Source organism: Ovis aries, chromosome 2, assembly GCF_016772045.2.
Source record: "Ovis aries strain OAR_USU_Benz2616 breed Rambouillet chromosome 2, ARS-UI_Ramb_v3.0, whole genome shotgun sequence".
NCBI classification, from domain to species: domain Eukaryota; kingdom Metazoa; phylum Chordata; class Mammalia; order Artiodactyla; family Bovidae; genus Ovis; species Ovis aries.
This window is the reverse complement of record NC_056055.1, coordinates 202,949,997-202,966,232: the sequence shown is the minus strand read 5'-3', so window position 1 is coordinate 202,966,232 and position 16,236 is coordinate 202,949,997.

Here is a 16,236-nt window from a genome sequence, read left to right as displayed (position 1 = left end):
AACTGATAGACTAGTGAATGTTTCAAATTATTTTATTTACTTGTACTTTTCACAGAGTAATATCAGTCTAAAGAATTGAGTCCTAAAAAAAAGAAAGAATTGAGTTCTGTTTTGTGCTCAGTCGTGTCCAACTCTTTGTGACTCCATGGACTGTAGCCCACCAGGCTCCTCTGTCCATGGGATTCTCCAAGCAAGAATACTGCCATTTCCTTCTCCAGGGATCTTCCTGACCTAAGGATCGAACCTGCATCTCTTGTGTCTCCTGCAATGGCTGGCAGATTCTTTTTTTTTTTTTAAACATTTTTTAATTGAAGGATGCTTGCTTTACAGAATTGTGTTAGTTTCTGCCACACATCATGGCTGGGAGATTCTTTATTGCTCTGTCACTTAAAAAAAGAATTGAGTTCTAAATAGTAATAATAATAATAATAATAAAATGCCTCTCCTTGTTGGATACCTTTGGGACAGGCTGCTTGGAGAAAGGAAAACTGAGGATGTGCCTGGTGACGACTGTGGTCTGTGAAAATGCCATGGGCTGTTTAGCAGAGAATGTAGTGGCTGCTCTCATCTGCTGCTGGAGGGAAGAAACCACTGACAAAACATTCCTTGAATAATGAAAGTAGTTAGGACAGCTGGATGAATTTCTGAGTGAATCAGCAGACATCAGTTGAGCCATGGCTCTGTGCAGAAAGTTGAGTCTCTAGAGACAATGTACAGTCTTTAGCAAGATTTTCTGAATTTTTGAAAGATCAGATGTGGTTGAGCATTACACTACAAAATATAATTTCTCCCGTCTTCCTGATCCTGTGATTTGGTTAGTGGCAAGTAGCCTCAGCTTTCTTCAGCAGAACCATCTGTAACATAAGAACCTTGTTATAATAAAAAGAGAGCACATCTTTTGTGTTAGTCTCTATAAATAATTCCAAAATCCTTTCAAGAGAGATAATAATTGGGTGGAAAACTTCTTTAAGCTTTGTATCAGGCCCTAACAGGTAGAATTATCATTAGTGGGAAAGAAGCCAGCTAGATGTCGTGTCACAAATAACACCGTGACCTAGAAGCAATTATTATAGGCCTAACAAGCGAAATGAAATAACACTGAAAAATGAGACTTGCTTTCAACCACATTCTAGAGGCGAAACTGCACTTTTTAGAGATTCTAATTATGTAACAAGCTGTCTATCAGTTGGGCAAAAGAGTGAGTTTGAATCACCAAATATTTTGATTTGTGGATAGATGCCAGGACACATCTTTTTTACTGGAATGGAAGATGAAGTTGCTCAGTTGTGTCCAACTCTTTGCAACCCCATAAACTGTAGCCTGCCAGGTTCCTCCATCCATGGGATTTTCAAGGCAAGAATAGTAGAATGGGTTGCTCTCTGGAAGATCTCTGGGGGATCTTCCCAGCCCAGGTATGGAACCCAGGTCTCCCATGCTGCAGGCAGACTCTTTACCATCTGAGCCACCAGGGAAGCCCTCTTCCCACCAGGGAAACATCTCCTTTCATCAATTTGTATTTATTTATTTTGGGGAATCCCCTGGTGATCCAGTGGCTAGGACTCTGTGCTTTCCACTCTTGAGGGTGCAGGTTCGACCCCTGGTCAGGGAACTAAGATCCCACAAACTGATAATTATGTGACAACCTGGCTATTAGTTGAACAAAAGAGTGAATTTGAATCACCAGGTGTGTATTTTGATTTGTGAGTAGATGCCATGACAGATCTTCTTTCATTAATTTCAATTTATTTTTAAATTTTCGGCTGCACTGCGTCCTTGTTGCTCTGCACGGGCTTTCTCTAGTTGAGGAGAGCAGGGGGCCCCTCTCTGGTTGCACTGCACTGGCTTCTCACTTTGGCGGCTTTCTTGTTGCAGGGCACCGGCCCTAGGTGTGTGGGCTTCAGTAGTTGGGCACACAGGCTCAGTAGTTGAGGCTTGTAGGCTCCAGAGCTTGAGGGCTTTAGAAGTGGTGCACGGGCTTAGTTGCTCGGTGGCATGTGGGATCTTCCCAGACCAGGGATTGAACCCGTTGTCCCCTGCATTGACAGGCAGATTCCTGTCCACTCTGCCACCAGGAAAGTCCCTAATTTTGCTTTTTAATCAAAGTGGTAACTATGGCATCATTGCTGTCACCATTACAAGTGTTCCCCATCACAAGGAGACCTTTGGGGTCCTTTATTTTCAGTCCCAGAAGGTCATTTATGGTTCTTTGAGTGATCCAGGGAAAGCCAGACATTTCCTTCTGGGCTGTTTCACCATTCTCCTCAACAGCCTAATTCAGACTTTAATGCTGGTGTCAGCGACAAACCCACGGACTTCATTAGAGCTTACAAACTGAGCAAGATTGAATGGAACTCATCATGGATAACGAAACAAAGACAGATACAAAACAGTGGCCTCATCAATTCACAATCAAATTCACTGCTTTGCATATTTATTTTTCCACTTCTGGTTTCTAAAAAAACTAAGTGGATTTTAATTAAATCTTAACTTATAAACAAGCAAGGATCTTATGTGCCAGGGATGTGTTCTCTAACGTCAAGTTCTCAACTGAAGAAATAATTGTTGGCTAAGTTATATGTGATGATGGAACATCAACAGAGGATTAACTATATGTGCACTGGGAGTGTGTGTGCTATTTATTATCAGGCAAGCTTGCAAAGTGCAAAAACACTGAGTCCCCCAGGAAACAGGAGACCCAGGTTCTAAGCTCTGGCCACTAGCAAGCCAGGTGAATTTGGGAAAACCTCATGAGCTGAAGCTCCAATACTTTGGGCACCTGATGTGAAGAACTGACTCATTGGAAAGGCCCCTGATGCTGGGAAAGATTGTAGGCAAGAGGAGAAGGGGTGACAGAGGACAAGATGGCTAGATGGCATCACTGACTCAATGGACATGAGTTTGTGCAAACTCCAGGAGGTGGCAAAGGACTGGGAAGCCTACTGTGCTGCAGGTCATGGGGCTCACAAAGAGTCGGACACAACAACAACAACAACAACAACAACAACAACAACAGCAGCACCTCTCTGGGCCTAACTTTATCTGCAAGTTAGGGATTTGACTAAAAGCTCTTTGGGGTTTCATAGGCCATACTTCTGTGAGGTAAGGCTGGCTGTTGGTTGAAATATGATAAAAAGCATAGAATGTTAGGCTTTTTAAAGCCAATAGGAACCTTCCTTTCACTGACCATCACTGTTTCCCAAGCAAGATTGGGGGTAGTTTATAGCTACAGTTGAAAGTTGAACTTTTCTCAATTAGCAGAAGCAGTTAACGGGCAAAATTTTGTTTAAGTTTTCCTCCCATTTTGTTCTCAAAAACCTACAGCTCTGCACGTAATAGGTGACAATAAGATAGAATGAACAAGTGTATTTATGAGGGTGATTTGCAAATAGTAGACTATGCTTAATTGGGTGACATTTTCTCTTTTTTCTCTTCTTTTTAATGGACTTCTGTGCTCCCCGTTTTGTCTTGATGCAGGGACCACCAGGGCTTTCCTGGTGGTTCAGCTGGTAAAGACTCTGCCTGCAGTGTGAGAGACCTGGGTTCAATCCCTGGGTTGGGAAGATCCCCTGGAGAAGGGAATGGCTGCTCACTTTAGTATTATGGCCTGGAGAATTCCATGGATTGTAGTCCTTGGGGTTGCAAAGAGTTGGACACGACTGAGTGACTTTCCCTTTCAGGGACCATATAATACAGTCATATTTCCTAAGTCTAAAATTGTTCCTGTTCTACTCAGCCTAACTAAATTTGCCACTATTTTATGATGTTCAGTAACGTATATGATATTCAAGGAAAAGCCCTTGACTTCTGATTGCTCCTTCACCAAAGTAAATCTGAGAACCACTGGCCTAGATTTATAGAAGGAAATAACAATGAGGCTGAAAGAGGGGACGTGACTTGGTCAAGGTGACACAGATGGTTAATGTGAACTGGACCGTGATCCCCTGGGTGGGAACCAGGCTCCCTGCCCAGAGTCCTCTAAGCTGAAATGGTTCCACACATCTGGAAAAATATGGTTTAAACAACTTCCTCTAGTTAAAAAAATAAGGAAACCATTTCTCCAGGGAATTGAGTTAATTTGTTTGAAATTGAATTTGATGATAACCTTATTAAAAATATTTTATGAAAACTTATTTTGCTCTTTGTGGGAGCCACCAAAGGGCAGATCTTCGGGTGGAGTTTCTGTGTTTCCATAAATCATTTCACACTGAATAATTTCAACGCAGAACAAAATTATGGTGCAAGTTGCTTACTTGATTAAAGAGAGGGATTGAACAATAAAGGCAGATTGGCTAAATGAGAATTTCTTTTTCAGAAGAGTTCTGTAAATCTTGCCTTAAGTTATGTGTTTTGTTGGAAAGAATGACAGAGAGTTGGAAGTTTTGGGGAACTGATCGAAAGTTCCAGTTAATGAAACAATCTGAATGTTTGTCTCATCAGTTTGGCTAGAGATTCTTAAGGCATAGTCCATGGATTCCTTTCAGGGTTCTGAGGTCAAAACTGTCTTATTTACCCTCTTCCTTCTCATTCTCTCACAAGTTGCACTGGAGCTTTCCAAAGGTTGCATCATGTCTGGTACCATGACAGGCTGAATATGCAAATCTAGCTGTGTTCTTTCAAGCCAGTATTAAAGAGGTTTGCAAAAATGGTAAAACAGCACCACTCTTCTCATTGATTTTCTCTTTGTAAAAATAGAGTTATTCTTCACCAACCACATGTTATTCATGTTCATGTGTAATGAGTTCACCCATAGTATTTTCAAATAAATAAGTAAATATGTAAAATATTTCCCAGTTTTCATTTCAAATACTATGAAGGTTAATAGCTCTATCTCACATGAGCTAATTCCCTCGTAGCTAAAGGTAAAGAATCGTAGCTAAAGCCCAAGTGCGCTAGAGCCTGTCCTCTGCAGGTAAAGAATCTGCCTGCAATGCAGGAGACCAGGGTTCAACTCCTGGGCTGGGGAGATCCCCTGGAGAAGAAAATGGCAACCCACTCCAGTATTCTTGCCTGGAGAATCCCATGGACAGAGGAGCCTGGAGGACTATAGTCCATGGGGTCACAAGAGTCGGACACGACTTAAGGACTAAACCAACCACCACCACATGAACTAAAGCTTTTTAGGGTCCTTAATCATTTTTTAAGGGCATAATCAGTCTGGAGACCAAACAATTGAGACTCATCCTGCAGGGCGATCAATGGTGACACAGGGGTGAACACCACAGGGGTGAACACTATGGAAGTGGACACCACACTCCTCTACAGATGGCTGGTGCTCACAACCTAGCAAGTATGTAGGGGATCTCAGCCCCATAGAAAACACTCTGGAGGAGAAGGCAGAGCTCCAGGAAGCGCAGGGAGGGGGAGTTCCTCCTCAGACTTGAGAAGAGTGTTTTAGCGAAAGATTTCTGAAAGAAATAGAGAAGGTGTCCCTCAGTCGGTGCTTTAGAGCTACCCCTTCCGTCTGTGAAGTTTCAACTTCTCCCTTTCACTTGTATTCTTCCCATCAACCTTCAAGCTTCTTCCACTAATAAAGAAAACAGGGCTTCCCTGGTGGCTCAGTGGTAAAGAATCTGCCTCCAACACAGGAGACGCAGGTTCGATCCCTGGTCTAGGAGGATCCCACATGTCCGGGAGCACGTAAGCCTGTGCGTTACAACTACTGAGCCAGTGCTCTAGAGCCCAGGAGCCACAGCTTCTGAAGCCCAAGTGCACTAGAGCCCGTCCTCTGCAGCGAGAGGCCACTGCAAGGAGAAGCCCAGGTACTGAAACTAGAGTAGTCCCTACTCTCTGCGACTAGAGAGAAAGACCACACAGCGATGCAGACCCAGCACAGCCAAAAATACATAAATAAAAAGAAGACAAAAATCAAACGCTTCAATCCCCGTCCTCCACCACATCCTATTGATTTTGCCTCTTAAGCATCTCTCCCATCTGCCCTCTTGCTCTGTCTCCACCACCAGCACCCTAATCCTCAATCCCATTGTCCCTTTCCTGGCTTGTGTGATACACACCTGACACCCTGCATTCACCTGTGACCCCTTCCAATCTCTACTTTGTACACAAGGCGTGGTAATGTTTTGAAATGGTAAATATTCTTATCAGAATACCTTTCATAACACTCCATTACCTGTGCAAGCAATTTATATTCTTTAGATATGCACTGAAGTCCTGTCAGGACCTGCCCTCCTCTGCCCTTTCCAGTCCCACACTTTGGGGAGGGGCAGGGGTTATGGTGAACCCTCCAACATGCCATGCCCTCATCATTTAAAACTGCTTTTTCTGAAAATTCTTCATTCTGCAAGGCCACAAGCCAATGCGTGTGATTTTACTTAACCTAGAATTCCCTCGCCTTGTTCCATTCATTTCTCCTGCCTACTTCTTGATAACTTCTGTTTATATTTCATGTTTTAGTTCAATCTTGGCTCTTTGGCAAAGTCTCTCTGGATGTCCACCCTCTCCACCTCTTGCTCTCTGCCCCACTTCCAGACACCGGCTCCCAGGTTTCCTGTACAACCCTCACCTTCTTTTGTTAATTGTGATGGGCCCATCTATCCCACCCCTCCATCTGACTGTGAGATTCTGAGATAGCTCCTGGATCATTTCTGTATCCAAGGGCCTTGCTCTCCTCCAGCATTTGAAGTCTCCCCACAGAAGTTTGTGCAACAATTCCGAATGAGTCCAGCAGACACTTGAGACAGGTTTTTAAAAAGAAAAGGAAAGGAGGCAGTTAAATGCTTTAAACCTATGCCAAGCTGTCAGGTAAGTGATACAGGGAGCTCACCTGCTTATAATTTGTACCCTTGGTTTTCTTTGGATTTTAATAAAGATCCTACATGCCAAAACAGACTCTGACAGTCCTGCTTTGGACACAAGGAAATGAGTTGTACTAGATAAAAGGTCATGGACAAGGTATGTTCACCCAAGGGTAGGGCAGGAGGGCGGGAGCCTTGCACAGGTTCCTGCAAAGGTATCCATAGGGCAAATGGATATTAAGTCAATATTTTGAATAAGTAAAATTTACTATGATACTATATTCTTTTCCACTCTGGCTCTATTTTTAGTGAGAGGAAAACTAAAGAATGAATTATAAGGAAGAGAGTGCTTTGCTATGAAGATGTTTTATTCCCGTTTGACATTCAGGTTAAGACATCAAGTTAAAGATACTAGAAAGTATCACCTGAGGATGAGCTGATGGACTGTTTATTCCCCTACAGTTGACATAAAAAGAGAAAGAAATCAGGAAAAAAGAACATAGCATTAGTTTAGGTGAAAATATAGGTTCCTGGGTTGGGTCCAGGGGCTGCAATTCTTCTTCTGAATACAATTTGTGCAAACTTTAAGAAAAAAAAATGTGTTTTAGTCTTTTGGTTAAAAAAAAAAATGTTGAAGTTTGATAAGCGCCATGGTCATTAACAGGCTTCCCAGTGGCTCAGTGGTAAAAATTCATCTGCAGTGCAGGAGCTGCAGGAGATGTATGTTCCATCCCTGGGTCGGAAAGATGCCCTGGAGAAGGAAATGGCAACCCACTCCAGTATTCTTGCCTGGGAAATCTCGTCCATGGGGTCACAAAGAGTCAGACATGACTGAAGCGACAGCATGTGGCCATTAACAGCCCAGGACTGAGTGTCTCATATTTGAAAGGCCCTGGGCTGGGCTCTGGGGACACACCAAGGGGTTGAGGACAGACCAGCCCCTCAGTTTTCCTCTGGCTGGAAGGCAGCGGGAGCAGCTGTCAAGCAGTTGTTCTGTGCCACACATGGGGCCCCGGCTGGAGCAAGATGAACTGCAATTAGGGCCAGCAGAAGCCACGATTCAGAAGTGGGGTCCAGATGGCAAGGCTTCCCAGGAGGTCAGGGAGCAAGTGGTTGCAAAGGCTTCCTGGAAGAGGAGGCGATAAAGCCAACGCAGATTCAGATAGGAAGCTGTCCACAGCATCCGCGGAAAAAACCAAGTGGATGGCCTTGACCACAGAGGAGCAATTAGAAGGAGGTGGTGTTAAGAGTCAGCTCAGAGGGACTTCCCTGGCAGTCCAGTGGTTAAGAATATGCACTTTCACTTAGGGGTTGTGGGTTCAGTACCTGGTTGGGGAATTAGAATCCCAAATGCCATGCTGTGTGGCCAAAAAAATAAGTAAACAAATAAATAAAAGATTTTTTAAAAAATAAGCACGCATCTTAAAAAAAAGAGAGAGAGAGAGTCAGGTCAGAGCAGGCAAACTGCAGAAAGTCTTCAGATTCAGGCTTCAGTTTCAAGATGGCATCAGGGGCCAGTGAGAGCCATTTGGCATCTCTGAGCAGATATTTCTGGAAGACTTCTTTGACTTACAGTTTGCAGTGTTTCCTGATTCCAGACCTGCAGATGGGTTGCATTTGTCCCCTGGTGAGTTTTGTAAAAAATTCAGAGCTATTCCTAGGCCCCACAGCCTGAGGTGCCATTCTAGCAAAACCGAGGGAAATAGCCCATCACATTTTTAAAAAGCTTCCTAAGGAATTCTGGAAAATGTGGGGACCCTGCCATGAGTAGGGTCATACTGGGGAGATGTTGGAAGGAAGGCGACCAGATGCAGAACTTGTAATGATCTTGATGTAAATGAAGAAGGGCTAGATCAGGGTAGGATGAGTGCAAAGGAAAAGCAGTAGGTGAGCTTAAAGGCTAATGTGTGTTAAAATCATCAGGCCTTGGTTCTGGGTGAGAAAAAGCAAAAAATTGTGGTACCATTTCCCATAAGTATGGAAGGCAGGAGAAAGACTAGTTTAGCAGAAGAAGAGTGGTGGTTGCAGAGAACTCAGGGCTAGGTATGCGAGGGAGCAGAAGTAGGAAGGGATTCAGGAATCATTTATGGTGATGTTACCTGGAATCCCGGAATGAATGAGACATTAAGTGAAGAAATGCAAGAAAATAACTCAGCTAGAAAGGAGATGAGGAGGTAACAGGGGATGGAGAAAAAAAGAAGAGAAAAAAAAAGGACGGGGGCAGGGAGGGTGAGTGCAAAAGGAGAGTGAGGATGAGAGCTGTCTGCGCCTACGGAAGAGGCTATCGTAAATGAGGCACAGACTTGCCCGCATGGCCCCATGTGTGAGCATTGTAGGAAATCGGGTCTCAGATGAAACTGGAAATGGCTTTCTAAATCAGAGCTGGCCTAGGGAACCGCTGAATTCAGTTCTATCTGTTGGCTATTATAGTTCCAGGGATGTTTACAACAGAGAAGTTTACCAGTTCTAACAGGGATTAAACATGGTTCCGTTCAGTTCCGTTCAGTTCATTTCAGTCGCTCAGTCCTGTCTGACTCTTTGCGATCCTATGAATCACAGCACGCCAGGCTTCCCTGTCCATCACCAACTCCCGGAGTTCACCCAAACTCACAGTGCATCGAGTCGGTGATGTCATCCAGCCATCTCATCCTCTGTCGTCCCCTTCTCCTCCTGCCCTCAATCCCTCCCAGCATCAGGGTCTTTTCCAATAAGTCAACTCTTCACATGAGTCAACTCTTCAAAGTGTCAAAGTTAGTTGACACTTTGCAGGGAGGTGATGTAAGGAAAATTATAGCTGAGGAAAGAAGGGGGGTTAGATTCAGTACTGTTTTAGATTTTTCTGTAACATTATTTTTAATGAATATGAATTACCATCCCCAAGCCCATTCTTCTTTATATTTCTGTTAAGGCTAGAAGCATCAAATGTGGCTTAAGGCGTCCATTCCCAGCCTCATCCTTAGGCTCAGATTGCTGGGACTCCGTTCTGGGTTTCAATTCTGGCCCCTGTTTGCCACACCCCTCCCCAAGGGGCAGGCATCCGTGGGATCAAAGGGACATTCCACTCCTAGCCAGTACCCTGCCTTCTAGCTGCAAGCTGTGGGCACGCACAACCTCAGAATTCCCTGCCAGAAAGCCCCAAACCTACTTCTAGGGCCCACGTGGGTCCCTGCTCTAGTCCCTCCTTTCACAGACTGCCAGGGTACAGCCAGGAGCTCACCCCTCTGCAGGGGGCCAGCGTGAGGAATCCCACCGGCGACAAGGTCATGAGGAAGGAAGCCTGACAAAATGCAAGGACGTGATCAGACTTCAGGGGTTCCCCCTGGAATTTCCTGAGCATCCACCCCCCAAGACCAGAGTCTGCCTGCTTTACTGTGTTATGCTTTCCACCTACTCTTCTGTCATTAACAGGGGGCTGTCCCCCCACCACCTTTTTCTGGAAAAAATTAGAGCTTTTAGATAATAAATCTCCTGGGCATAATATGAGTGTTTCAATCCAAAAGCCCCTCTGATAGCTCTCTAGCTTGCCTATCAGGTTCCTCTGGACCTCTTACAGCTTGTGAATTGCTTACAGCCCCCCAACCGCGAGAGGCACAAAGCTTAAAAGCATCTTAAAGATACAGAGCCTTTTCTAAAGAGTTAAAAATCATATTAGTGATGGGTTTTCACTGTTGACTCAATGATTGCTGCCAGGCCTCCATATTCTTTATCTTTTAGGCACCTGGGAGGATGTTAATCAATTTAAATGGGATATGGAAAAAGATATATAGTACTTTTGATGTTAGCAACACTAGACTTTTGAGTTAATTACTTTTCTTTTGTTATAAATCACTGTGCTCCTTTTATTTGTTATAAATTGCTGTATCTTTGCTATGTAAAAATGTAACTTTATTTAGTGGTTTCTGAGAGTGGCACCAGACTTTGGGAAGATCAACACAAATAAGTCTTCTAGTTAACAAACCCTTATCAGAAAAAAGGCTGTAAAATGTTAATTGGCCCTTTTGGCCGGAAGATGATGTAAATCGCCTAAGACTTGTGTATACAACTAGGTATGCAGAGAGAAAAGCCTGGTTTTGATAAGAGTCTGGGCTGCTAACACTGCATAATTTTGTATTACCCATTGATCTCTATGTACAATCAAAAAGGTATAAAAGGCCTTCTTAGACAATAGGGGCCAGGGCCAGTCTCTGGACTGGTTTCCCCCATGTCTCCTTGTCTCCTCTTTACTCTAATTTCAGGCTGAATTCCCATCTGGAGCGGGGCAGCTCACCAAGTCTACTTACTTGTCCTGGCTTTTAAGACCCACGCAAAAGGGAGCCTAAGGCGGGGCACCCTTCGATATTCAAGTGGGTGCCGGTGGCCCAACGTAGATGGTGCAAGCTCCTTGTCTGGAACTTTATTGGCCTTCCCCGTAAGCCAAGTTATTCAGCCTTCTTTCTCCACTAAGTTTTCCTACTACACTATTTCTTCCTAATCTAATCTTATATTCTTATATTAATAAACAAATAAGTTTTCCTCACCTACACCGTCCCTGCTTTGAATCACCCTGGTTCCAGCGGGGCTGGACCCCGGCACCCCTCAGCCTGGGCGGTGGCTAAGAGCTGCTCTTTGGGGGTTGGGAGGAGCTTGACACCTGAGGTCCCAGTCTATGATGACATCAGTGAAGGACTTGAATCCACTCTTTAATCTTCCCTCTTAGATGTAGTTCCTCACAGGTCCCCCTTTTTTGGCATCATCGTAACTCTCTCACTTTTCCACATTCCTCTGGAAATCCAAACATCCCCGAATATATAAACTTCTGCAGTTTATATCTTTGTAGGAAAAAGATTATGTTTTTAAAATTAATAATGCTATATAGTCTTTCTTAGTTACTTATCATAGGTTTTTCAGGGGAAGGGATGTGGAAGAAGTGGGCAGAGGAGGGTCTGAAATGGAAGCTCTATGGATGTTACATATACTTAGTGGCTATTGATTCCCTACAGACCCATCATGGAGAGTGAAAATTTTTCATGCAGCATGAAAAATGGAAATAGCTTTTCCTCTCTTCCCCATAAACCATTAGTACTCATCAGAGATGGAATCACATTCAGAGAGAACAAAGGCATTTATTTCAGAAAGATGTTTCACTATGGCTATGACTCCACAAAATTTGCTGCTGAAATGACAGTGTGAGGAAGAGATTCTTCTCTATGTCTCCCTTTCACAGACCTGGATGTGTGGAAGACAGCCTAGTCTGTTTTCACTTAGAATATGCTATTTTATAACCTCCACTTTCAAAAAAGCTACTAAGGTGCTACCTGTCTGTATTTCTGAGAAAAATATCCAGCTGCCTTCACTGAGCAGGGCCAAATGGTGAACCTCTGAGTCTCTAATGTGCAATATTGTACTTTCCTTGAAAACCAGTTCCACATGATGGGTGTAATGCTTTGCCATTTAATCTAGAAATGTTGGCTCTGCAGCTCTCGGCGGTTTCATACTCCCCGGACTGAAACTTTTCTGACTCTCCATGATGGGTCTGTAGCCAGTAGAATGGCATAAATTACCTGGCTTGGAGGAAATGCACAAAGTTTCTACCCAAAGCTTACTCTTCTGCTCTTGGCATGTCTCCCTCATTCATAACTAGGACTCTTCTCCCCTCCAAAAGGATCATATACACAATCCCAATAGTTTTTCTAAATTGAACTAGTGTCATCAGAAGACATTTAGGACACACTTCTGGACTGCACCCTGTGGAAGAGAGCAGAGCAGGGAATCCATGAAAAGAAAGCGCAAAAAGACTGAGCAAACCTCAAGCATACAAGTCACATGCCGGAGATGTGCCCATCTCGTGAGTGGTGCTTTTGTTCCAGTCTCGCTTTCTTCATTATTGTTCTTTTTTCTTTTGCTCTTATTTTTTTAATGATGATATTTAATTTTTATTTATATACAGTAAAATTCACTCTTTTTTGTGTCCAGTTCTGCAAGTTTTGACAAACTCATACAACTGTGTATCCACTACTACGAACAAGTGATGAGCTGGTTCCATCTCCCCTACAAATTCCCCATTCCTTCTTTGTAATCAACACTCCAGCAACTCCCTATCCCTAGAGACCACTGTTTTCTGGTTTCAGAGCTTCGTTTCAAGGATGATCGTAGATGGACAGTATTGGAAGATAAAGACAGTGTCTCCCCGTGGAGGAATTACCAGAAATGCTCCCTGTCCAGTGTGATAAATATGTCACCTTCTGGGAGGTTTACCACCTATTATAAAAGATTGGAGTTTCCTAATGTCAGAGTTCCTCTTGTGTAAAGCTGCCCTTGCACACCCACATGTCAACTGGCCCTCCTCACATTGCCTTAGGAGTTCGGGGTAAAGTCCCTTGTCTCTGATCCAGGGGTCTTGTGTCTTCTGCTAACATCTATCAAACTCTGTCAGGCTAACTTATTAGTTTGTGTTCAATAAGTAGGGTAAAATCTCAGACCCTTTACAGTTCTTTGATGTCACTAGGTGGTATAAAAACATCTCTTAATGTTGGAAGGACTGTCCCAGACAAAGGAAGAGCATTTCTTGCAAAGTTTGGAAAAGCATGTTTGGGGGGATGGCTTTTAGATCTGATCAAGATGTGTCTGTATTATAATTATTTCTGTGTCTCTCTAGACCAGTGAAAAGGGGTCATAGACTTCTTGAGAATCTGATGCTAGTTCTGAGAATATATTTGCAAAATCATGTGTGAATATACAAATATTTTGCAAATTCATGGACCCCCTAAAGGCATTAACTGGCCCCAAATCAGAACCTCTGATCTGGACTGATTCTACATACAGCTCAGAACAGTACATGCTGAAGCTTGAAGAAAGGAGCTTAGATAAATGTGAGAAAGAATTAAGTAAATTATAAGACTAAAAGTCTTATGTAGATGATACCTAAAAATATGAAACCAAAGAGGATACTAGATATAGTAGGAGGGGAAAGTAATAATAATAAAGGAGATCCTGGTAATTCTTCAGAAAAAATAATGGTCTCAGGAAAAATAATGGATTTAGATGAGATGGTTAAGAAGATGGATTCTACAACAAATTACCTGGGTTCCGACCCTGACTCTTCCACTTGCTAGTGAAGTGACCTCAGGTAGTGACTTGAACACTCTGTACCTCACTTTCATCATCTACACAGTTGGTATAGAGTACCTACCTTAGAGGACACCCCATTACGACTTGGCACTAGTGGTAAAGAACCATCTGCCACTGAAGGAGACATAGGAGATGCAGGTTTGATCCCTGGTTTGGGAAGATCCCCTGGAGGAGGGCATGGCAACCCACTCCAGTATTCTTGCTTGGAGAATCCCATGGCCAGAGGAGCCTGGGGGGCTGCAGGCTAGGGGTTCACAAAGAGTCAGACATGACTGAAGAGACAGCATGCTCCTAAGTCTCTTAAGTCTCCTAAGGTAGGAGCTTTTAGACGCTCCTACCTTTGAATAGTGCCCAGTACATAGAAAGTTCTCAGTAAAGGGTAGCTGTTATGGCAGTGTTTAAATATTAAAGCAAAGACTATGGGTGATAAAGAAAGAAGACTTGCAGTCTTGGTGCAATGATGCTGCTATTGTCTAAATCAGTTCAGCTCAGTTCAGTCGCTCAGTCGTGTTCAACTCTTTGCGACCCCATGAATCACAGCACGCCAGGCCTCCCTGTCCATCACCAACTCCCAGAGTTCACTCAGACTCACGTCCATCGAGTCGGTGATGCCATCCAGCCATCTCATCCTCTGTCATCCCCTTCTCCTCCTGCCCCCAATCCCTCCCAGCATCAGAGTCTTTTCCAATGAGTCAACTCTTCACATGAGGTGGCCAAAGTACTGGAGTTTCAGCTTTAGCATCATTCCTTCCAAAGAAATCCCAGGGTTGATCTCCTTCAGAATGGACTGGTTGGATCTCCTTGCAGTCCAAGGGACTCTCAAGAGTCTTCTCCAACACCACAGTTCAAAAGCATCAATTCTTTGGCACTCAGTTTTCTTCACAGTCCAACTCTCACATCCATACATGACCACAGGAAAAACCAGAGCCTTGACTAGACGGACCTTTGTTGGCAAAGTAATGTCTCTGCTTTTGAATATGCTATCTAGGTTGGTCATAACTTTCCTTCCAAGGAGTAAGCATCTTTTAATTTCATGGCTGCAGTCACCATCTGCAGTGATTTTGGAGCCCAAAAAAATAAAGTCTGACACTGGTTGCAGGCATAGATGTGTTCTTTTGGTTTCCAAATCTGCTCCATTCTACAGGGGGCGCCTGTCTGTATGTTGTGATTGAAGTTTAGGAATCAGAACCTCCAGGAGGCTGACTGTCAGCCAAAATTTGGGGCTCCACTTTGGTGAATTGAGGCTATCTCTGGCTCTCCAGAGCTCCCATCGGTCAACTCTCAGTTTCAAAGAGGGCCTGTGTAGGCAGTGATCACATACTCACAGTTGGCCAGGAGGCTGGCCCTGGAGACCAAGGTATGACCCTCAGCTACATGTGATACTGATCAAGAGGCTGAAGGTCCCTATAAACATAAGTTTCTCAAAGTGAATCAGGTGTCTGGGAGTGGAGTTCAAAAATTCCATGTTTTAAACAGTATCTCCAGGTCATCATCCTTGCTCAAATTTAGGAACCATTGTCTTATACCATTCCATTTGTTAGACAAGCCACTTACCTTAATACTATCTATGATGTAAATGTTTTGTAATGAGGCATGATAGGAAGAAACATAAATGTTAATGAAAGTTCATGCATCCAACACAGTGAAGTCAAACTGAACCATCAGAATCTGCCTGAAATGCTGGAGACTGCCTGTAAGGCAGGAGACCTGGACAAGGAAATGGCCACCCACTTCAGACAGAGGGTGAGATGGTTGGATGGCACCACTGACTCAACTGACATGAGTTTGAGCAAGCTCCAGGAGATGGTGAAGGACAAGGAAACCTGGCGTGCTGCAGTCCATGGGGTCACAAAGAGTCAGACATGACTGAGCAACTAAACCACCATCATCATGTAAGGAGATGCCCTGAAAAGACTTGAGCTGCTCAAAGGGCTTCAGCAAAGCATTTTTGAGGGCAGGTGAGGGGCCAGTCACAGGGTCTGTGACCCATGTGGGCACAGTTCTCTGATTGGCTGACAGTGGGGCAGCAGGGTGGTGTCACAAGGGTTAACATTATCAGTCCTTAGGCGCCAGGAGGCCTGGGGCTATGAGCTAATGGTTATCAAGTAGTTCTTCCAGTTGTTGGTTGGGGCGGGAGGCTGGGGTGAGGGTGGTTTTCACATCTGCAAAGTAACTCAGAAAATTTGCATCAAATACTATTAGCTATCTTCAGAAAAGATGGAAGAGGAGCTAAAGCAGAGACTATGGGGAAGGCCTGTCCTGGAAAGGCCCCATAGGATCCTGTTCAGTTACAGAAATGCAAGAGAGACTGCAGAGTTTTCACTTTCTTATTTGCTTTGATTTCTCAAACAAAATGATTTGTTTTTTTCCCCCCACC